The sequence below is a fragment of the Bos grunniens genome, chromosome 6 (genome assembly GCF_055505025.1).
Source record: "Bos grunniens cultivar Pamir isolate PY7600 chromosome 6, Bosgru_T2T1.0, whole genome shotgun sequence".
NCBI classification, from domain to species: domain Eukaryota; kingdom Metazoa; phylum Chordata; class Mammalia; order Artiodactyla; family Bovidae; genus Bos; species Bos grunniens.
The window spans coordinates 99761549-99785504 of NC_141170.1; the positions used below are offsets into that span (position 1 = coordinate 99761549).

General features: G+C 39.0%; 1 long non-coding RNA gene across 3 annotated transcripts; it reads left to right on the forward strand.

The window, feature by feature from the left end:
- The first annotated feature begins 7701 nt into the window (after positions 1-7701).
- Positions 7702-23271, forward strand: LOC147371091 (uncharacterized). Of its 3 annotated transcripts, XR_015165805.1 has the most exons (4): positions 7702-8155; positions 11035-11079; positions 13229-13373; positions 23174-23271. It is a non-coding gene; the product is annotated as an uncharacterized LOC147371091 (long non-coding RNA). The 3 variants fall into 3 exon arrangements; XR_015165804.1 differs by lacking the exon at positions 23174-23271 and having other exon boundaries at positions 7705-8155; positions 13229-13578; XR_015165806.1 differs by lacking the exons at positions 7702-8155; positions 23174-23271 and adding an exon at positions 9770-10010 and having other exon boundaries at positions 13229-13578.
- Positions 23272-23956: the final 685 nt, after the last annotated feature.

A 23956-nucleotide genomic window follows, 5' to 3' on the forward strand; every position in this document is an offset into this window, starting at 1 on the left:
CAATGAAGTGTGGGTGACTGTAATATAAAAAAGTAAGTTAAATTATGAGCTGAACTCTGCCCCCCATTCATATATTAAAAGCTCTAAACTCCGTTACCTCAGAATCTAACTGTATTCAGAGATAGTCTTTAAAGAAGTGATTAAATTATGAGGCCCTAAGATTGAGACCCAAATTCGGATATGTCTAGTGTTCTTATAAGATGAAAAAGAGAAACCAGGGACTCATGCACAGAGGGACAACCGCGTGATGAGTACAAGTTAAGAAGGCCTCGGGAGAAATCAATGTTGCTGACATCTTGATCTTGGACTTCCAGCCTTCAGAACTGTGAAAAAATTTATTTCTGTTGTTTAAGCCACTCAAGCTGTAGTATTTTGTTATGGCATCCCTAGCAATCTAATATACTGCAAAACTAGGAGCTTACCTTCAAAGAGGGTAACACTCATGCTGATATTAGGAAGGAGGATTTCTAGGCTATGCACTCCCAATACAGGGGGTCTGGGTTCAATCCTTGGCCAGGGGACTAGATCCCACATGCTGCGACTAAGAGTTCGCATCCGCAGCTTAAAATGCTGCGTGCCACAACTACAAGACCCTGCATGCAACGACTATATATCCTGCATATCGCAACCAAGACCCAGCACAGCCAAATAAACAAATAAAAAAATTTTTAAGTGTTGAGTATTATTTAGTTTCTGACAAAAATAGATTAGCCTCTTGAAAAGGTTGAACTGAAACTTAATGAGATTTACTGAGTTTTCGAGATGGGGTGCACCAGGTCTCTGAACAATTACATGTTTCAATTATTGAGGCAGTGGTCAGAGACCATATTAATATTTAATTATAAAATATTTTGCCTTTGGTTCATAGAGGGGGCAAAAGGCCATTTAGAAAGACTTTGGCTTTTCTCTTCTGATTTTATAACCCTATCTATGGTGATAGACAGGGCTATTCTGAAAAATAACGAACATATAAAAATGCAAACCAGCAACATTTATCCTTTCACAAGAACTTGTAAAGATGCCTGAAGAACACACAAAAATGCTCCTTTTAATGTTTTTAGGAGAATAGCTTAAGGTTGTTTTCAAAATTTCAAGATCCAAAAGCAAAAGACTCCACTTCTTTACAAGTGGTTTAATCCCATGGGTAGTGCGGTTATAATCCAGATGACTCTCTTGAGGGGCAGGGAGAAGCAACGCCAATATTTTTTTTTGTGTTGAAAGGACCATAAAGGAGAAACAGATCATACTTTGTGGGTTGATAAATAGCTCAACACACACAGCCAGAAGAATGAACATTCTGCACATTGCACAGCTAGCTTTTTTTTTTCTCCCCCCAAGGCAGAAATGGGGGAAAGGAGTTGTGGTTTTTGTTATTTCCCTGTTCTGATTCTTTGCTCGGTGACATGGCAGGGCTAAAAAGGATATGTCAGAATTTAAAATGTGACATTGAAAGAAGAAGTTTGGAATATGATAAAGGTCTAGATATGGAACTTTATTTATTTTCAATTTCTGGTTTAAAATGAAACATTGAAAGGGGCTTCAGAAATTATTAGAAGCAAAACATTGGTGGTCCTGTTCAGATGACATGTGAAAGGAATATTGAAGTAGGAACAAAAGCTGAGAAGAAAGTCTTTGTTTGGGCTGATTTTATACTTGATGGATGACTTGGGGAAGGATCGATTTGCAGAAGAGCTCACTCTAATAGTGAGCAGGGAGTGCAGGAGAGGGGGATTTGTAGATAATAAAAGTATACCAGATGCATGTGAAAGCTGCAGTAAGAACACTCTGGGGAGTTCAAGAGTATTCCCACACAGACCCTCCCCTCCCTTCTCCTCTCCTCTCCTTTTTTTTTGTTATGTGAGGCACTGTTAACAGTAAGGGAGCACAAACTCACTTCTTATCATGGAGATACATGATATTTGTAATCCTGGGAAAAGCTTGCTTGCTGGTATTTTCTTCCCTCTCATCCTCCAGAATTGTCTTTTCTAGACTGGGCTAAATGAAAATTTTCTTTTCTCATGTAAGTGAAAACACCATTTTTTAAACACATCAAAGCCCGTTTGAATTTGGATCACATCATAGTTTATTTTATCAAACAGATTCTAATTTTTTCCAGATTTAAAAAATTTCCAGATTATTTCAAATTTTGTATGCCAAATTCTTCCCTCAATTATACACATGAAGCTAATTGCATACACATAACTGAGGGCAGAGTTTGGCTTTTGGAGCTGAAAAATCTCTGGAGCTCTGATCTTTTTTGCTCGGAAAAGCACAGACTTTATGAAACAAACAAAAAAAATAATAAATCTTAAAAATAATTTGTATCACTTTCCCCAAGTTGCTTTCAGGCAGTTTAGTTAATCTACCAGACCCTTCTATCTTTTTTGCAATGAGACAATAGTCATGTAAATGATCTTTTTATTTGCTTGAAGCCACCTAAGCAAGACAGTGATAGAATTAGGTTAAAGGTGAGCATTCTGTGTTCTGTGATGATAGCTGAAACTATTTTTTTAGCATTACATAACGGTGTGCTGAATCTGTTATTTTCTTGATCGTTGCCTCTTTTATTATTCAAAACAATAATGGCTGTTATAATTTTTTTCCTAATTCTAAAGATAATAGAAATAATTTAAGCAATATAGAAAGTGTAGAGAATAATAAAATCACTTGAATTCTCACCACTACAAGGCAGCCTTTTATATTTTGTTGAATATTCTTATAGGAATGTCATCCGATTTTTTGTCTAATTTTATATGGATAGAATATAGACATGTTAGACATGATATATAGACGTGATATAGAATATTGACATGATAGAATTAGACATGTTGTTTTAACCAGCATTTTCCACCAGGGACATACTAGAAATGTTTTCCCCTCAGGTAATAAAGGTATACCTGTTTTAAGGCCCACATACTATTCCACTGGACCGGCAAGTCCTTGACCAATCGGTTATTTTCACAAGAAATAAATGTGCTTCCTTGCTGTCTTTATGGACACATTTGTTTACTTTAATTAATAATTGGAATTCTATTCTCCTTTAGCTATGGCCAAAATCTCAGATTTCCATAAAATCGATTTGTTCTATTTTAAAACTATAATTTTGAGTTGTACATTGATAGAATTATACTCAGACATGAAACCTGAAAATATAATGGCAATGGAAAATGTGAATAAGTATGTGAAATGCTCAGAAAATTCTTAAATGTATTTTATGAATAACCTTTTATCCTTACTCAACTTTAATCTGATACTCTGTTAAAAATGTCCATAATTGATATGCATTTTGAGTTTTATCTCCACTTCTTTTCCTTACCAGTCCCTCAGAGATTAGGGTAAGCAACAGACTGGGAAGTCTTGGTTAATCTACACTTTGGGCAGTCTGTTGCCAAAAACTAAATTTGGAGTGAAGTGTTTGTATTTTCATGGTGTTTGAAAAATTAAGAGAAACTCCATATAGGTGCCGACATTACCATTTTATTTTTTGTTCCTCCCTTGATCCTTCTACACTGCTACCCTCATAAAAACTCAGATCCTTTATCAGCCTTGTATTCTTCACTGTCTAAACTTCTTTGTAGCCTACTCAAGGACATTGCCGGAGAAGGCAATGGCACCCCACTCCAGTACTTTTGCCTGGAAATCCCATGGACGGAGGAGCCTGGTGGGCTGCAGTCCATGGGGTCGCTAAGAGTCAGACACGACTGAGCGACTTCACTTTCACTTTTCACTTTCATGCCTTGGAGAAGGAAATGGCAACACACTCCAGTGTTCTTGCCTAGAGAGTCCCAGGGACAGGGGAGCCTGGTGGGCTGCCGTCTATGGGGTCGCACAGAGTCGGACACGACTGAAGTGACTTAGTATAGCATAGCAAGGACATTGTTCTTTCAATATTCCCTTCTACCTCTCAAATCATCAAATTTCCCCTCTTTACTGAATTATTCTCACAAATACATAAATACGAATTTTTCTCTTATCCTAAAAATATTTATTCTTACCCTTTTTCAACTCTACCTACCCCAGCATTTCTTGGCGAGCAAAAAATTTATCTTTACTTCCTGATTTCAATTCTTCTTCCTTTTTACTTTAAAGCAATCTAATCAGGTTTTCTCCTCACGAGTCTTCTTGAGGTCACCAGTGACCTTCATGATCTTAAATATGATGGTCAGTTCTCAATCCTCATCTTACTTGATCTGTCAGTATCATTTGATACATTTGATCATTCCTCTTCCTTACCTGGTGGCTCAGGGGTAAAAGAATCCACCTGCAATGCAGGAGACACAGGAGACATGTGTTCGATCCCTGGGTCAGGAAGATCCCCTAGAGAAAAAATGGCAGCCCACTCCAGTATGCTTGCCTGGACAATCCCACAGACAAAGGAACCTGGCAGGCTACAGTCCATGGGGTCGCAAAGAGTCAAACGCAACTGAGCGACTGAGCAGGCATTCACTTTCTTAATAAATGTTCTTCACTTAGCTTCCAGAATGCCATTTTCTCTTAGTTTCTTCCCATCCTTTCTGGTTATTCCTTCTCAGTTTCCTTGTCTGGATTCTCTTCTTCCTGATTTCTTAATTTGGAATATTAGACTTTTTCTCTTTTTTTCCTCCTCTTTGTCTACACATCTCTATGGTAATTACTCTCATATTGACACTTCTGGGACCATTTGTCTTCCAGACTTAACTTCCAGAGTGTTCCAGACTTAACATTCACATATCCATGGATATTTCCACTAAATGTGAGTACCACTCAAACTCAACATGTCCAAAAGTGAACTCCTGATCTTCTTTACCCATCTACAATCCTGCTTCACTAATCTCAGTTCTGGCCACTCTATCCCTGCTGTTCTTTATGACAACTAGAAAGCCATCTTTGACTACTTTTATTCTTTCACACCCCACGTCTAATCTTTTAAGAAATCTTGTTGGCTCTAACTTCAAAATATACTCAGAATCTTCCCATTTCTCATCCCTTCCATGGAGTGACTAGAATCTCTAAATCAGTTTTTCTACTATCCTCATCTTCTCAGAGTCTATTGTCAACAAATAAACCAATGTGAGCTTCTTAAAACTTGGACCATACAGCGATAGGTGGTACTTGTCTCCTTTAAATCCTGACATAGCTCCCTTTTGTACTCAAAGTAAAAACTGTAGTCCATATGATGGCTACAAGGCTAAGACCTTCCGTTTCTTCTCTGACTTCTACTCCCTTGCTCAGCCTCCTACAATCACAGCAGGTTCTTTGCTCTTCCTCACTTTGGCTAGGAACTCTCCTATCTTGAGACCTTTCATTTGGATACTCCTTTTACCTGGAATGTTCTTTCTCCAGATATCTGAATCGACAACACTTTTGTCTCCTTTAAGTTTTTGACTAAATTTCACCTTCTAAATGAAGCCTACCATGACCACCTTATTTAGCATGCCTTCCATCTTTGGCATTTCCTATCTGCCTATCCTCCTCTGCTTTGTGTTGTGTGTGTGTGTGTGTGTGTGTGTGTTTCATAGTATTTATGTTTGAGTATATTTACTTAAAAATTACATTTTTGTTTAGTTTCTTTGCTCTCACTAGAATATAATCTTTGAATATATCTTTAAGGACAGGGATCTTTGTTTGTTGTGAGTGGTAGGATTATGGGTAGTTATCCTATTATTAAAATTATAAATAGAATAACTAACTAAATACAATCATATCATGAATACCAATGATGAGAATATGACACAAATGGTTAGATTTTGGTTAATCCCATTCTATGCATATAAGAATCTCAAAATAGAAAAGAAGAACCAGGGTGAAAAGAAGACTACTGAGATAAGAGGAAACAGTGTAAACTTGGCATTTCTATTGATAGTTCATAAAATTCCCTACTCTAAGAGTTTTTGAGAGGAGTGATGAGGCTACAATGTTGCTGTTGGAGTCTTGATTTCAGATTGGTTAATGATTATGCTAATTTTAGGATAAAAAGGGAGCATTTTGGGCTTTGAAATAAACATGTATACATCATTAGCCCATCTCATTAGCACTTCTGAACTTTCCCTTCAGCTGTAGCTGATTAGCAACTAAAAACATCAAGGTTTATTTTGAGAATTTTGAAGACTACTCTAAGGCCTTGAAATAATTAGTTGCTCAAGTCCTCATTAAGAAATAGAGCATATACAAAGCTATAAGACTTGGCTAGTCAAGAAAGCAAAATGCTTTTGAGCATTTTATTCAGTGAGGTAAATGAGTATGCTTTGTTCCAATTGGTTAACCAAATGTTTAAAGTATGGCAGAAGGAATGAAAATTTCCCCAGCTGGAGGAGGGTAGAGGAGGGTGATGAGATGTCAGGTCCACATAAAATTACTTTGTTGCAAAGACTAGTTGCTTAGTCCACTGATTTTGCTGCCAATTATTTGTAATAAAAAAAGAATAGTCTTTGAGGGCTTATTTTTTAAAAAATATTACTTAATTTCAGCATTTGATGAGGCAACTAATTATTGAAAGAAATCTTAAAGAACATTAATTTAAATGTTGGCTGTAAAATAAGAAATATTTAGGTCTGAAAAAGTGAGGGTAAATTTCTAATTTTGATTAAGCTTTAAGAAGTAAAGCTGAGGTTTTGGGGGGCTCCAAATAAAGTGCTTTTTCATACTGTTTATCGGGCTCTCAAGGCAAGAACGCTGAAGTGGTTTACAATGGCAACCCACTTCAGTGTTCTTGCCTGGAGAATCCCAGGGACGGGGGAGCCTGGTGGGCTGCCGTCTATGGGGTCGAACAGAGTCGGACACGACTGAAGTGACTTAGCATCTCCAGGAAAGTCTGGTGTGCTGCAGTCCATGAAGTCACAAAGAGACACAAATGATTGACTGAACAACAAAATAAAATACTCTCTTCTGCTTTATGAGGGTAGAGTGTCAGATAGATGTAGATTAAAAAAATGCCAGCTTTATTACTAATCAAAATTTGGTCTGAAGAAAGCACTTCTATTCGCAGCCACAATATCCTTTCTAAAGTGCATGCATGCTCAGTCACTCAATCATGTCTGAACCTTTGGCAACCCCATGGAGGTGGCATGCCAGGGTCCTCTGTCTATGAGATTTCCCAGGCAAGAATACTGGAATGGGTTGCCATTTCCTCCTCCAGGGGATCTTCAAGACCCAGGGGTCGAACCCAAGTCTCCTGTGTCTCCTGCATTGGCAGGCAGATTCTTTACCACTGAGCCACCTGGGAGCCCCATCCTTCCTAACACTGCCCCACTATTAGACACACTTATTCATCTGGCATAAGCAATGCTTGATAACACAGACCTCCCTCATGAATCAGGATGTTTACCACATGATATGGAGCAGACAGGGAAGGCAGGGTCCTTGCATAAATGACTCCAGAAAGAGAGAAAACAAGGAAAAGCCTGAATAAACTTGCTCAGTGACTTCTCCCCCTATCCACCAATTAGACCAATTAATTCTCCTCCCTTAAGGAGGGATAAGTTGGGGTGGAACGCAAGGCTAACTGGTTTCTGTAATTATAGCTAAAGTCTCCCCAGCTGGAAACAAGAGGAATGGCGGACAGATCCGCCTGCTTCGCCAACACACTTAACTCGTCACATATGTGTGATCTATTATGTTAATAGCAATTATCCCATGTGTTTCAAAGTGTGTGTGTTAGTGGGAGGAGGGGGAATGGGGATTATTAAATTTCAAAATTTCCACCTCCATTTTTCAGGTAATTACACAGAGAGTTGCAAATCCGGGACTCATACATTGTTGTGCACAGTGCTGTGAAATAACGTTCACGAGTGGATGGCTCAGCCGTGGATGAAGGAGGAAGAAGAAAACGCAGCTGTGCTCTCATTAATGAGTGGAGGTCAGAATGTGGAGATCCCCACGGCCTCTGCTGAAGGCAACACTGCTGCCATCTGCTGGACTGTGCGTAGGAGAGCCCCGTCAGATAGGAGTCGGTTCAAATTATGTCCCTCCCACTTAGGAGGCATTATGCTAGGCGCCAGGTAGGGGCATCTACAGATTACAGACGATTTCTTTGCCCCAAGGAAGCCGGGAATTTAACAGGGAGAGACACCTCTCTCAGGAGGCTGTGATAGTCTGGCTCTAATGGGTGAGCCATGAGATGGTATCACCAGGCAAGGATTTACGGAAGAGGTGACCGGAGAGTATGTCGGAAGCAAAGGTAGGGGTTCAACAGGGAGAGATGGGGAAAAGGGAATTCCAAGTGGATGCTACTTCAAACAACTTAATTCTCCTGGCTCATAAAGAGGCTCATGAACGTTCCTCCTCTTTTTAGAAATAATCTTTTATTTCTCTCTTGTGATTGGCCTTTCCTTAGTTTATAATCGTTTCATCCATGGATCAGATTTTACTAATACAGACACTAACCGTGGAAGTTATGGGTATTGTATAAGAGCATGTTGTGCCCCTCCCTCACAGTGCTCTGATTGGGTATCTCCTGTGCCCTGCAAAACATGAGGAGACTTTATTTCAGGGAATGTCTTTGGTCTGTGGTTTACCATAGCATAAGTTTATGAGGTTGAGTTTTACAAATTCAGTTTTAATCAGATATTATTTTTGTCCTAAGAAAACTCTAAATACCACAAATAAAGCTTTCATCAGCTTAGAAACCATCTATAACTCATACGTGTAATTAGGTTTAAATGATGCTGAGACTTCACACAATCCCTGCTCAACACTTGTGATTTTACATTCTCTGCCTCTAGTGCCTGAATAGTGTGGTCCACTAGATATTTTCCTGTTATAAGCTGTGGTATGTTGAGGACCCAGCAAGTTAAAGAGTAATAACTTTTGATTTGGCAACAGCAGAATAAAGTGAAATCCTTGCCAGCACTAAGTCTGACACATGACTGATGATATTTTCAGGTCTCAGATATGAATGTGGAGCTATTCTGCCTGAATTTCATTTGACTTTCCTGTGGTCATCAAAATGGATGTCTTTCAATCTTTGTGTCAGTGGAGTTTGGCTTGTGTGGGACTTCGGAGATAAACCTGTCTAATTCAACGAAGTTTGTGATTCCACTGGGCCCTGTCATAAAAATCAGTTTTGAAACCTGCCAAACTTAGTGAAATTGGCTGATTCTGGGGCTAGGGCTTACTGCATAGTTTTGGACAACGCCTGCACATATGTTTAAAATAACCTCTTGTTTCAAATACGCTTGTGTTTAAGACTCCTTCAGTAAAGGATTTGTAACAGTAAATAAATACAATGGAAAACAAGTTTAAACAAATGTTTTAAATTTACTTATCCATTTAGTGCTTGAAATACTCTATTTCTCTTCCAAAGCTCCATTTCCACCATCTCTTCTTTTTAAATCCAAATGTTCTTAACATTAATTTAGAAGATGTGCAAAGCTAGGCCAAGGAAAAGGAGTCAAAACTATAAAATCCTGTTAGAAAATGTAAGGAAATGAGCCAAATTAGAAGCAAAGCCAGTACCCAGGGCAATGTGGAAATATTGGACAAAGACACTGCTTTGGAGATGGAGCAGACTGAAAGTGATGACATCTTCTTGTTGAGCCACAAAGAGACACTATTATCCTGGCCTTGGATGGCTTACAGTGTATTGAAGAGATATGGCTTGTTCTGATGAAAATAAACAGTAACACAAAATAGCAGGTGCTGAGCCAGTGAGTAGGGCAGTAGCAGGTGTACAACATCAAGGGCGAGTGTGATGAGGAATGGGCTATGAGGAGGGAGGGGTTAGTGTAGGTCTGCCTCTCTCAGTTGTTATTTTTAAGTTAGGAAGTATTATAAATGTGGGAGGTGTTTGTGTGCATGCTCAATCACGTCCAGTTCAGTTCAGTCGTTCAGTCGTCTCCGACTCTTCGTAACTCCATGGATTGTAGCCTGCCAGGCTCCTCTGTCCAGGGAATTTTCCAGGCATGCATGCTGGAGTGGGTTGCCATTTCCGTTTCCAGGGAATCTTCCCAAGCCAGAATGGAACCCATGTCTTTTGCATCTCCTGCATTGACAGGTGAATTGCTTTCCACTGAGCCACCTGAGAAGCCCCAAAGGTGAGAAATATATATAGTGTTTAAACAGAGCAGATACTAATTATCTCACAATAACTATCATTTGTTAAATACTATGTGTCAGCTATTGTGGTCAGGTGCTTTATATACATTATTTTACTCAATCTTTACAATTTTCTGTGACTTAATACTATTTTTGGAGAAGGCAATGGCATCCCACTCCAGTACTCTTGCCTGGAAAATCCCATGGATGGTGGAGCCTGGTAGGCTGCAGTCCATGGGGTCGCTGACTTCACTTTCACTTTTCCCTTTCACACATTGCAGAAGGAAATGGCGGCCCACTCCAGTGTTCTTGCCTAGAGAATCCCAGGGACGGGGAAGCCTGGTGGGCTTCCGTCTATGGGGTCGCACAGAGTCAGACACGACTGAAGCGACTTAGCAGCAGCAGTAGCAGTAAATACTATTTTTCCCCAAAATTACAAATGGCAACTTCAGATACCCAAAGTCACATAACTTCTACAGGACAGAACCCAGATTCAAAGCAAAACATGCCTGATTTCAAAGCCCTAACTTTAAACCATGCTTTTACTGTCAGTGTATAGCTAATGAACAATTATCTGCATGTTGTAATAAGATGGTCAAGGTGATGATACAGAGAATTTCATTCCTATGATGAGACATATGTTATTTTGGTTAGAAATTCCTGAGATGATAATTATAAAAACTATTTAACAAACATGGATGAATGTTTTTCACATAATGTCAAATGTAAAAAGAATAATATAATAAACATATACATTGTGTTTACAATTATATCAAAACTCTGTATGCATATAGACAAAACCCTGGTATAGAAGATTAAAAGGAAAATAGTTTTCTTGGAATGAAAAGAGTCATAGTTAATTTTTTATTTAAAATTTTTTAGTGTTGAAATTTTGCCATTAAGATTTTTATAAATTAAGTTAGAAAGATTAATGCTATTAGACTAATTCAGTGAAGGAAATTTAAAGCTCAGTGCTGGAAACCTATCATTCTCAAATGAAAATTACAACTTGTTTTAAAACAGGAAATCACTTTGGGAGGTCAGGACATAATGGAAACTCTCAAGCAGGTAAGGTTTAGTTTATGAGGGTGAATTTTCAATTGTTTTACTAGAAAATGTTTATTTGTCCTCTTCAGAAATTTGCATTAAAGTTGCCATTTCAGAAGACAAGAATGTTTATAGAATAGGGTCTCACCCTGCTCCCTCCCTCTTTTACATGTCTCCCTGTGTCCCACCGCAATCCATTTTGACAAATAAGCACCTTTCTTTCTTGCTGAGTTCTCCTCCACCACACCTCTTATCTAGAAACTCTACTTGACTTCTAGGGCTCAAAAAGGAACAAGAGCTTTTTCCAAAGGCAGAGGGAAATGGTGTGGATTTTTTTTTTAGGCCATAACAGTTTCTTGAGTGTGAGAACTGCTTGATGATTCTACTTCATGGAGATACAGTTCAAAGCTCTCAATGAAGCTAGAATTTGAATCCATAGGTAGAAATACAATTTACTGTTTTGTTTTTCCGTAGGGATAGTGAAAAACTGTAAATCTTCTTATCCTCTTTTTAACTGACTCACCTAATTGAGTTGCTCTCTATTGTCTCTGCAAATATTCTGCCTTACGCCTGCTCCACTGAGAAAGTCTAAGCACCAGGTACAGTCTTGCATATCTCCCTCACTTCTTTCTCATTCATCTACAGCCAAATCTGTACATGCAAATAGTACTTATTGCTGTAACTGTGTGTTTTAATAGATATTATGCACACTGGTGAAATGTGTGCAAAAATGAAAGTTGTAGAAAACGGTTGAATAGTCTTTTGAGTAGCATATGGGTAATATAGCTTATAGGAACGATAATGAATTACTTGTGGAAGAGATAGGTTTCTAAACAAATTTTAGAAAGATTATGTGCTCAGATTGCATTGAAAGTTTAAGTTTTTGCTTTATTTTAAAGAAACTCAAACTGGAGATTTTAGAACAAGTGCAATAAAACTATTATTTGCCATACATTCAAATAATGGCTTAGACTCTACATCAAAACATTTGCTTATGAATGTACACTTATGTTTCAAGTTAAAATAGAATCTTTAAGGTGTGTAATTTTAATTATGATTCCCCAATGTAATTGACTTTTAAGAAAATTATTAACTAATTGCCAGTTTCATAGATAAGGGATTGAGAGAGTTTTGACTATATCAGTATCACCTTGTATTTCCGTTGTAAAGGCACAGCACATTCAGTGGCAAAATCAGAAGTAAAGAGTTTGCTCTTTTGAAAGATCCCTAATAATTTTGAACTTCTTTGAGAGTTTTTTCATTTACTTTTGCTTCTATTCCATTTTATGCTTAAAATACTGAGTCTGTTTTATTCCTTTTTCATTCATTCAAACTGCTCTTCTCCTTCTATGGTAGAGACTAGCTGTTGAACAAATACATATTCTCCCCATTCTTTTTCAAACTGGCCCAGACTTTTCAGTGGCACATACTGCCCTATAGTTAGAAGAAAGATCATATTTCCCAACATTTATTGCTGCTGGGTGTGACCAGGTATATTAGTTTTTATGGCTGTTGTATCAAATTGGCACAAATGTAGTAGCTGAGAATAACACAAATTTGTTACATCCTGGTTCTGCAGTTCAGAAGTCTGGGCTAGCTTGGTTTCTCTACTCCAGGTTTTATAATGCAAAAATCGAGGTGTCACAGTGACTGTGTTCTCATTTGAAAGGCTCTGGGGAAGGATTCATACCCAGACTCATTCAGGTTGTTGGCAGAATCTAATTCCTTGGTTTTGTAGGACCAGAACGCTGTTTCCTTGCCTGCTGTCAGCTTCAGGCTGCTCTTAGCACCTTGAGGCCTCTCACTGGTCATTGCATGTGGATCCCTACATCTCAGGGCCAGTAGAGGTGTTGTGTTTAGAACCATGCTGGGAATGTCTGATTTCCCCTTATACCCTGGCCTGCTTTTGCCTCCAGCTGGAGAAAGTACTCCACTTTTTACAGATCATATGATTAAGTCAGCCCCACCTGAATAATCACCCTATTTTAAGATCTGTAACCTTAATTACATTGGCAAAGTCCCATTTGCCATTTAATTTAACATAGTCGCAGGGATTGGGGGTAGACATTTTGGGGGAGCCATTCCATCTACCACAGTCGGTGATTATGGAGTTCTGGCTGATGAATGGAAATGGAGATGTTGTGTACAACTCATGGATGTTCCCTTCAAGGAGAGAAGAGATTCCTGTTTCATTCTGTGCTCACCCTGCTGTTGAGAGAGCAAGGCAGCCTCCTTGAAACTGGAGTCAAGGACCACACCCCAGGGATGGGAGAGTGGAAGCTGGAAGGGGCTGAATACTTTTGAAAAGTTATTTTGTAAGTCCAGTTTGGCTCTGTCTGTGTTTGTTTCACATGAGAGAGAAATGATTTCTCCTTAAATCCCTGTTATTCAAATTTTTCTGTTATATATGTCATTCAACCTACTACTGAAAAACATGCTCTCCAAACTTTGTAACATTTTCTTAGCTCATTACAGTATCTAGCACAGATTGACAAAATTAAATGTATTTGGCTTCCCAATTCATTATATTTAATATGAGTAATAGATATTATCAAAGATTTTGAAGACGGTAACAGACGATGACATGGTTGGATGTCATCACCCACTCAAACATGAAACAACTTCTGAATGCTGGCAGAGGACATCAGGCATGCAGAAAAGCAGCCCATTGTCTTCGAAAGGAGGTAGGAAAAAATATAAAATATAAAAAGAGAGACAAAATAGGTAGGGACGGAAATCCATCCTGGGAAGGGAGTCCTAAAAAAGAGAGGTTTCCAAACACCAGGAAACACTCTCACTGGCAAGTCTCTGGCTAGCCTTGGAACCTCAGAGGGCAATGTAACTGGGAGGAAAAATAAATAAATAATTAAAATCCACAGATTACATGCCCAGCAGTAACTCCCAGCGGCGAAGAAGTGCAGATGCCCTCATCTGCCACTAGCAAGCGGGGGCTGGGCAGGGAGGCACAGTCTGCATTGCTTAGAGTAAGGACCGGGCCTGAATGCCCCAAGGGCAATCTGAGGGAACTAACTTGAGACAGCAAACCAGACTGTGGCATAGCTATCCCTCGAAAAGCCCTAACCTAAGACACTGCCAGGCCCGCTCACAGAACAAAGGACTGAGCAGAGCTACCTGGCTGTGGACCGGCCCATCCCCTGCTGGAGACAGGCAGGTGAGGGCAGCCAGAGCTGGAAGGGGGCAATCATGGCCCCAGAGAGGCATCATCCACCAAACTGCAAGCAGGCTTCTTGCTAACCAAGACTTCTTGGGATTCTGGATGATCTACATCCGCCGGGAGGGTCGCAGCCAGAGATCAGCTCCCCAGAAGAGACACACAGCACACCTGAGAAGGTGAGCTGGTTTTACACCCAGAAAATCGAGCAGCAGGGACGGGGGAGGCAATAAGCCACAGCAACTGTGCTCACCAAGCACCTGGTCACCTGAGCTGCTTGGACCTGGGAAGGGCACAAAATGCAGGCCCAACTGAGTCTGTGCCTTTGTGGAGTACCCGAGTACCTGAACCTGAACGGCTTAGACCTGGGAAGTGCATACAAGCCAGGACCAACCTCAGACAGTTCCCGGCAGAGCAACCTAGAGCCTAAGCAGTGTAGACAGGGAAAGCACACACACCGTGAGCAGGGGCAAACCCAGTGTGGCTGAGACACTGCAAGCACATGCCAGTGTTGTTTGTTTGCAATGTTCCTCCCTCCCCACAGCGCGACTGAACAAGTGAGGCTTAAAAAGTGTCCACCACCGCCCCCTTGTGTCAGGGTGGAAATTAGACACTGAAGAGACCAGCAAACAGAAGAAGCTAAAACAAACAGGGAAGTGACAGGTGCAATAGATTAAAACCCTGTAGTTAGCACCAACTTCATAGGAAGGGGCCTATAGATTTTGAGAAGTATAAGCCAGATCAAGGAACTATCTGAAAATGAACTGACCCCACACTGTCCACAACAACACCAGAGAAAGTCCTAGATATATTTTTACTATTCTTTAAAAAAAAAAAAAAATTATTTTTAAGTCCTCTATTACTCCTTTAATTTTCATTTTTATAACCTACCATTACTTTGCAAATAAAAAAGACCCTATTTTTTAAAGCCAACTTCATATATATATATTTTATAATTTTTATGACTTTTTTTTTCTTTAATATTGTATTTTTGAGAATCCAACCTCTATTCTAGGTTTTTAATCTTTGCTTTTTGGTATTTGTTATCAATTTTGTACCTTTAAGAACCCAATCTTCAGTACCCATTTTTACTTGGGAGCGAGATTACTGGCTGGATTGCTCTCTCCCCTTTGGACTCTCCTCTTTCTCCACCAGGTCACCTCTATCTCCCCCCTCCCCCTTCTCTTCTCTACCCAACTCTGTGAATCTCTTTGTGTGTTCCGGGTTGTGGAGAACACTTAGGGAACTGACTAATAGCTGGATCTGTCTCTCTCCTTTTGATTCCCTCTTTTATCCTTCTGGCCACCTCTGTCTCCTTCCTCCCTCTTCTCTTCTCTGTATAACTCCATGAACATCTCTGAGCGGTCCAGACTTTGGAGAGCACATAGGGAAGTGAGTACTGGCTAGCTTGCTCTTGCCCCTTTTGATTCCCCCTCTTCTCCTCCTGGTCACCTCTATCTCCCTACACCCTCTTCTCTTCTCCATGTAACTCTGTGAACCTCTCTGGGTGTCCCTCATTGTGGAGAAACTTCATCTTTAACCTAGATGTTTTATCATTGGTGCTGTATAGATGGAGAAGTCTTAAGGCTACTGTAAGAATAAGACTGAAAACCAGAGGCAGGAGGCTTAAGTCCAAATCCCGAGAACACCAGAGAACTCCTGACTCCAGGGAACATTAATTGATAGGAGCTCATCAAACCCCTCCATACCTACACTGAAACCAGGCACCACCCAAGGGCCAACAAGTTCCAGAGCAAGACATACCACGCAAATTCTCCAGCAACACAGGAACATAGCCCTGAGCTTCAATATACAAGCTGCCCAAAGTCACACCAAACCCGTTAACATCTCATAACTCATTACTGGACACTTCATTGCACTCCAGAGAGAAGAAATACAGCTCCACCCACCAGAACACTGACACAAGCTTCCCTAACCAGGAAACCTTGACAAGCCACCTGTCCTACCCTACCCACAGTGAGGAAACTCCACAATAAAGGGGAATCACAAACTGCCAGAACAGAAAGGGCACCCCAAACACAGCAATATGAACAAGATGAAGAGCCAGAGAAATATCCAGCAGGTAAAGGAACTGGATAAATGCCCACCAAACCATACAAAAGAGGAAGAAATAGGGAATCTACCTGATAAAGAATTCTGAATAATGATAGTGAAAATGATCCAAAATCTTGAAAACAAAATGGAGTTACAGATAAATAGCCTGGGGACAAGGACTGAGAAGATGCAAGGAGTGTTTAACAAGGACCTAGAAGAAATAAAGAGTCAATATATAATGAATAATGCAATAAATGAGATCAAAAACACTCTGGAGGAAGCCAACAGTAGAATAACTGAGGCAGAAGATAGGATAAGTGAGATAGAAGATAGAATGGTAGAAATAAATGAAACAGAGAAGAAAAAAGAAAAACAAATTAAATGAAATGAGGACAATCTCAGAGACCTCTGGGACAATGTTAAATGCCCCAACATTTGAATCATAGGAGTCCCAGAAGAAGAAGACAAAAAGAAAGACTATGAGAAAATACTTGAGGAGATAATAGTTGAAAACTTGCCTAAAATGGGGAAGGAAATAATCACCCAAGTCTAAGAAACCCAGAGAGTCCGAAAGAGGATAAACCCAAGGCGAAACACCCCAAGACACATATTAATCAAATTAACAAAGATCAAACACAAAGAATAAATATTAAAAGCAGCAAGGGAAAGACAACAAATAACACACAAGGGGATTCCCATAAGGATAACAGCTGATCTTTCAGTAGAAACTCTTCAGGCCAGGAGGGAATGGCAGGACATACTTAAAGTGATGAAAAAAATAACCTACAGCCCAGATTATCGTACCCAGCAAGGATCTCATTCAAATATGAAGGAGAAATCAGAAGCTTTACAGACAAGCAAAAGCTGAGAGAATTCAGCACCACCAAACCAGCTCTCCAACAAATGCTAAAGGATCTTCTCTAGACAGGAAACACAGAAAGGGTGTATAAACTCGAACCCAAAACAATAAAGTAAGTGGCAAAGGGATCATACTTATCAATAATTACCTCAAATGTAAATGGATTGAATGCCCCAACCAAAGACAAAGACTGGCAAATGGATACAAAAACAAGACCCCTATATATGCTGTCTACAAGAGACCACCTTGAAACAAGGGACACATACAGACTGAAAGTGAAGGGCTGGAAAAAGATATTCCATGCAAACAGAGACCAAAAGAAAGCAGGAGTAGCAATACTCATATCAGATAAAATAGACTTTAAAACAAAGGCTGTGAAAAGAGACAAAGAAGGACACTACATAATGATCAAAGGATCAATCCAAGAAGAAGATATAACAATTATAAATATATATGCACCCAACATAGGCACCACAATATGTAAGACAAATGCTAACAAGTATGAAAGGAGAAATTAACAATAACACAATAATAGTGGGAGACTTTAATATCCCACTCACAGCTATGGATAGATCAACTAAACAGAAAATTAACAAGGAAACACAAACTTTAAATGATACAATAGACCAGTTAGGCCTAATTGATATCTATAGGACATTTCACCCCAAAAGAATGAATTTCACCTTTTTCTCAAGTGCACACAGAATGTTCTCCAGGATAGATCACATCCTGGGCCATAAATCTAGCCTTGGTAAATTCAAAAAAAATTGAAATCATTCCAAGCATCTTTTCTGACCACAATGCAGTAAGATTAGATCTCAATTACAGGAGAAAAACTATTAAAAATTCCAATATATTGAGGCTGAACAACATGCTGCTGAATAACCAACAAATCACAGAAGAAATCAAAAAAGAAATCAAAATATGCATAGAAACGAATGAAAATGAAAACACAACCCTAAACCTATGAGACACTGTAAAAGCAGTGCTAAGGGGAAGGTTCATAGCAATATAGGCATACCTCAAGACACAAGAAAAAAGTCAAATAGGTAATCTAACTCTACACCTAAAGTAACTAGAAAAGGAAGAATTGGAGAACCCCAGGGTTCATAGAAGGAAAGAAATCTTAAAAATTAGGGCAGAAATAAATGCAAAAGAAACAAAAAAGACCATAGTAAAAATCAACAAAGCCAAAAGCTGGTTCTTTGAGAAGATAAAATTGACAAACTGTTAGCCAGACTCATCGAGAAACAAAGGCAGAAGAGTCAAATCAACAAAATTAGAAATGAAAATGGAGAGATCACAACAGACAACACAGAAATACAAAGGATCATAAGAGACTACTATCAGCAATTATATGCCAATAAAATGGACAACGTGGAAGAAATGGACAAATTCTTAGAAAAGTACAACTTTCCAAAGCTGAACCAGGAAGAAATAGAAAATCTTAACAGACATATCACAAGCACGGAAATTGAAACTGTAATCAGAAATCTTCCAGCAAACAAAACCCCAGGACCAGACGGCTTCACAGCTGAATTCTACCAAAAAGTTAGAGAAGAGCTAACACCTATCCTACTCAAACTCTTTCAGAAAATTGTAGCGCAAGGGAAACTTCCAAACTCATTCTATGAGCACCATCACCCTAATACCAAAACCTGACAAAGATGCCACAAAAAAAGAAAACTACAGGTCAATATCACTGATGAACATAGATGTAAAAATTCTTAACAAATTCTAGCAAACAGAATCCAACAACACATTAAAAAGATCATACGTCATGACCATGTGGGCTTTATCCCAGGGATGCGAGGATTCTTCAATATCTGCAAATCAAACAATGTAATACACCACATTAACAAATTAAAAAATAAAAGCCATATGATTATGCAATAGATGCAGAGAAAGCCTTTGAAAAGCCTATGATAAAAACTCTCCAGAAGGCAGGAATAGAAGGAACGTCCCTCAACATAATAAAAGCTATATATGACAAACCCACAACAAACATTATCCTCAATGGTGAAAAATTGAAAGCATTTCCTCTAAAGTCAGGAACAAGACAAGTGTGCCCACTTTCACCACTACTATTCAACATAGTTTTGGAAGTTTTGGCCACAGCAATCAGAGCAGAAAAAGAAATAAAAGGAATCCAAATTGGAAAAGAAGAAGTAAAACTCTCACTGTTTGCAGATGACATGATCCTCTACATAGAAAACCCTAAAAGGCTCCGCCATCCTTGGGATTCTCCAAGAAAGAACACTGGAGTGGGTTGCCATTTCCTTCTCCAATGCATAAAAGTGAAGTCCCTCAGTCATGTCCGACTCTGTGCGACCCCATAGACAGCAGCCCACCAGGCTCCACCGTCCCTGGGATTCTCCAGGCAAGAACACTGGAGTGAGTGATTACTAAGCTATTGACCATTAATATGTGGTGTTTTATAAGTGCTACTGTAGGAGTCTTCAGAATTCTGAGCTACCAAAAAGGTTAACCAATTAAACAAGATAGACATTTATTCATATGCAACTTGCGTCTGCCTTCTCTCTTTTTAAGATTCTGTCTCTCTGTCCAACCAATAAAGAAAGAGGCTAACATACTCCATAGCAGTATCTTTCCACAGCAACAGAAAGGGAGTAGTAGATAAATATATCTCCTTTGACTCAAAATAAGCCCACTGACCACAGAAGTTATTGTTTTTAATTGTAAAAAAAATATTGGAAACGTTTTTTGTCTTCATTTAGCTTTAGATCATCTTCTCAGCAAAGTACTTCTAATTTTATTTTTTTTCTGAAATGAACAAGAGTCTTTGATATTGAATTTAGACTTTCTGACCAATAGCTCTAGTTTTGTAGAGCTTTTTGGATTTATCTTTGGCCACAGTGGCATCTCTTTGTAGATTTTATGTAGTTTTGTGCGCTCATTAGAGCTCACCATGTTTAGGCAAAGAAATTTGTTTAGATCAATGCTTCTTAAACTTCTTCGTATCAGGATTTTGGTACACTCATTACACTATCGCAGATGAGTGAGACTTCCTGTATTAAATTTAAAAATACTGGTGCAAAATAGGACTATAATGTGTACCAACTTTTTGTGTTTACAAGTAAGCAAAAGGAAACCTCTGAGATTTCAATGATTATGAATGATAATAATGTTACAGAGATTATAGAAGAAATAAAGTGAAGAAAACTAGTATGGGCACTGAAGTACTGAGAAAAAACTGAATTAATATCTGAAAATGCACATAATTATACTAAAAAGCAACCATCTAAGAAAATTTTTTTAAAAGAATGCACAGCGATTCATTAGCTAGCACAGTAATGATATTATTACATGTGTAGTTTCTCTAAACTACATTGTACACATAAACAATTACAAAATTAAATAAAGTCTTGCCAATAACCTCAGATATGCAGATGACACTACCCTTATGGCAGAAAATGAAGAGGAACTAAAAAGCCTCTTGATGAAAGTGAAAGTGGAGTGAAAAAGTTGACTTAAAGCTCAACATTCAGAAAACGAAGATCATGGCATCCGGTCCCATCACTTCATGGGAAATAGATGGGGAAACAGTGGAAACAGTGTCAGACTTTATTTTTGGGGGGCTCCAAAATCACTGCAGATGGTGACTGCAGCCATGAAATTAAAAGACATTTACTCCTTGGAAGGAAAGTTATGACCAACATATATAGCATACTCAAAAGCAGAGACATTACTTTGCCCACAAAGGTCTGTCTAGTCAAGGCTGTGGGAGAAGGCAATGGCACCCCACTCCAGTACTCTTGCCTGGAAAATCCCGTGGACGGAGGAGCCTGGAAGGCTGCAGTCCATGGGGTCGCTGAGGGTCGGACATGACTGAGCAACTTCACTTTCACTTTTCACTTTCATGCATTGGAGAAGGAAATGGCAACCCACTCCAGTGTCCTTGTCTGGAGAATCCCAGAGACGGGGCATCCTGAAGAGCTGCCATCTATGGGGTCGCACAGAGTCGGACACTACTGAAGTGACTCAGCAGCAGCAGTCAAGGCTATGGTTTTTCCTGTGGTGATGTATGGATGTGAGAGTTGGACTGTGAAGAAGGCTGAGTGCTGAAGAATTGATGCTTTTGAACTGTGGTGTTGGAAAAGACTCTTGAGAGTCCCTTGGACTGCAAGGAGATCCAACCAGTCCATTCTGAAGGAGATCAGCCCCGGGGTTTTTTTGGAAGGAATGATGCTAAAGCTGAAACTCCAGTACTTTGGCCACCTCATGCGAAGAGTTGACTCATTGGAAAAGACTCTGATGCTGGGAGGGATTGGGGGCAGGAGGAGAAGGGGACGACAGAGGATGAGATGGCTGGATGGCATCACCGACTTGATGGACATGAGTCTGAGTGAACTCCGGGAGTTGGTGATGGACAGGGAGGCCTGGCGTGCTGCGATTCATGGGGTTGCATAAAGTCAGACACGACTGAGCGACTGAACTGAACTGAATTGTGGTAGTTTAGTAGCTAAGTTGTGCCTGACTCTTTTGACTTCATGGACTGTAGCCCACCAGGCACCTCTGTTCATGGGATTTCCCAGGCAAGGATACTGGTGTGTGTTGCCATTTCCTCCTTCAGGATATCGTCCTGACCCAGGAATTGAATCTGCATCTCCTGCATTGCAGGAGGTCTCTTGCATTGCAAGTGGACACTTTACCAACTGAGCCACCAGGAAAGCCCGTAAGTAATGTCTTAGTGATATTAGGAAAAATAGTTTTGGTTTTGTAGCTACATGAAAGTAATTCAGGAACCCCTCAGTGTCATGGACCATGCTTTGAGAACCACTAGTTTAGACGTTGTCTCTCCCTGATGTGATTGTATAAAATTGTAGGGACAGACTGTTAGTTTTAGGACTCTTCCATCTTTTTTGAGCAATATTCTCCTTGAAAATCTAACGCCATAAGATCCTATTTTTCCCCTTTCTCCTTACTGGTTTTAAATCAGCTTTCATGAAGTTTAGGGTAGGAAATAATCATAGACTCTTAGAATTGCTGAGAGTCTTAATTAAAAGAAATGCTAACATGTTCCATAGTATTCCTGATTGTCACCCAGAATTTCTGCTTGAGTATCTCTGTGCCTGTGTGTCACCACCTGAGGATACATATCCCTTGCTATTGGGAGTATGGTGACTTTTTCATCACCTTCTTAATTTCATAAACTAAGCTATACAGTGATGGTTGTAGCAGGCAGTGGAAATAACCTTGCATCTTGGCTGCTAGCATGGAGTTCTTTTTGTTTTTAGCTTAAAACTGCTGTTTTATAGATAATATTTAGAATTGTGTATCAAGAGTAATTGCAAAAAAAAAAAAAACTTCATAGATTTTCTCATCAGCAGTGTTACAATAAATACACAGAGGATATTTTTAGAAAATGTATTGGAAATGTATAATATAGCTCTTTCCACCTGCCCTCATGAGTAAGTCTCTGCTTCATAACTTCTTAGGAAAAGACTACTTTACCTTAGTAGGAATCTATGTCTCAGACAGATGTACCATCAGACAGCTTGAGTTCAGGAAGTGGTTAGCTATTTGTTTAATAATTAGTGATATTGAGCATCTTTTCATGTGCCTTTAGGCCAACTGTATGACTTCTTTAAAGAGATGTCTCTTTAGATCTTCTATGTATTTTTTTATTGGGTTTATTTTTTTTAATGAGCTACATGAGCTGTTTGTATATTCTAGAGCTTAATCCCTTGTTGGTTGCTTCATTTGCAAATATTTTCTCCCACCCTATGGGTTTTCTTTTTGTTTTGCTTATGGTTTCCTTTGCCATGCAGGAGCTTTTAAGTTTAATTAGGTTGCTTTTACTTATATTTTTAATTTCATTTATCTCAGAGGTGGATCCAAAAAGATGTTATGGCAATTTATGTCAAAAAGTGTTCTGCTTATGTTTTCCTCTAATAGTTTTATAGTGTCCAGTCTTGCATTTAGGTCTTTGATCCATTTTGAGTTTATTTTTGTATATGTTGTCAAGAGACTGTCCTAATTTAATTTTTTTTTTTTTTTTTGCACAGAGCAGTCCACTTTTCCCACCACCATTTATTGAAGACACTGACTTTTCTCCATTTATACTCTTGCCTCCTTTGTCATAGATTATTTGAACATAGGTACGTGAGTTTATTTCTGGGCTTTCTATCCTATTCCATCAATCTATATTTCTGTTTTTGTATCAGTGTTGTACTATTTTGATTACTGTAGCTTTGTAGTATAGTCTGAAGTCAGAGATTCCTCCAACTCCATTTTTATTTCTCAAGATTTTTTCAAGTATTTGGGGTCTTTTGTGTGTACATCTAAATTTTACAATTTTTTGTCCTAGTTCTATGAAAAATGACATTGGTGATTTGATAGTGATTGCATTGGGTAGATTGCCTTGGGAAGTATATTCATTTTAACAATGTTGGTTTTTCCAATTCAAGTACATGGTTTATCCTTCCATCTGTTTGTGTCATCTCCAATTTCTTTCATCAGCTTCTTATAGTTTTCAGAGTAGAGGTCTTTTGTATGCTTAGGTAGGTTTATTCCTAGGTATATTTTATTCTTTTCAATGTGATGCTAAATGGCATTGCTTCCTTAATTTTTCTTTCTGATCTTTTGTTGTTGGTGTATATGAATGCAAAATATTTCTGTGTATTAATTTTGAATCCTGGAACTTTACCAAATTCATTGATGAGCTCTGATAATTTTCTGGTAGACTCTAGGGTTTTTAATGTATAGTTTCATGTCATCTTCAAACACTGACAATTTTACTTCTTCTTTTCCAATTTGGATTACTTTTATTTCTTTTATTCTCTGATTTC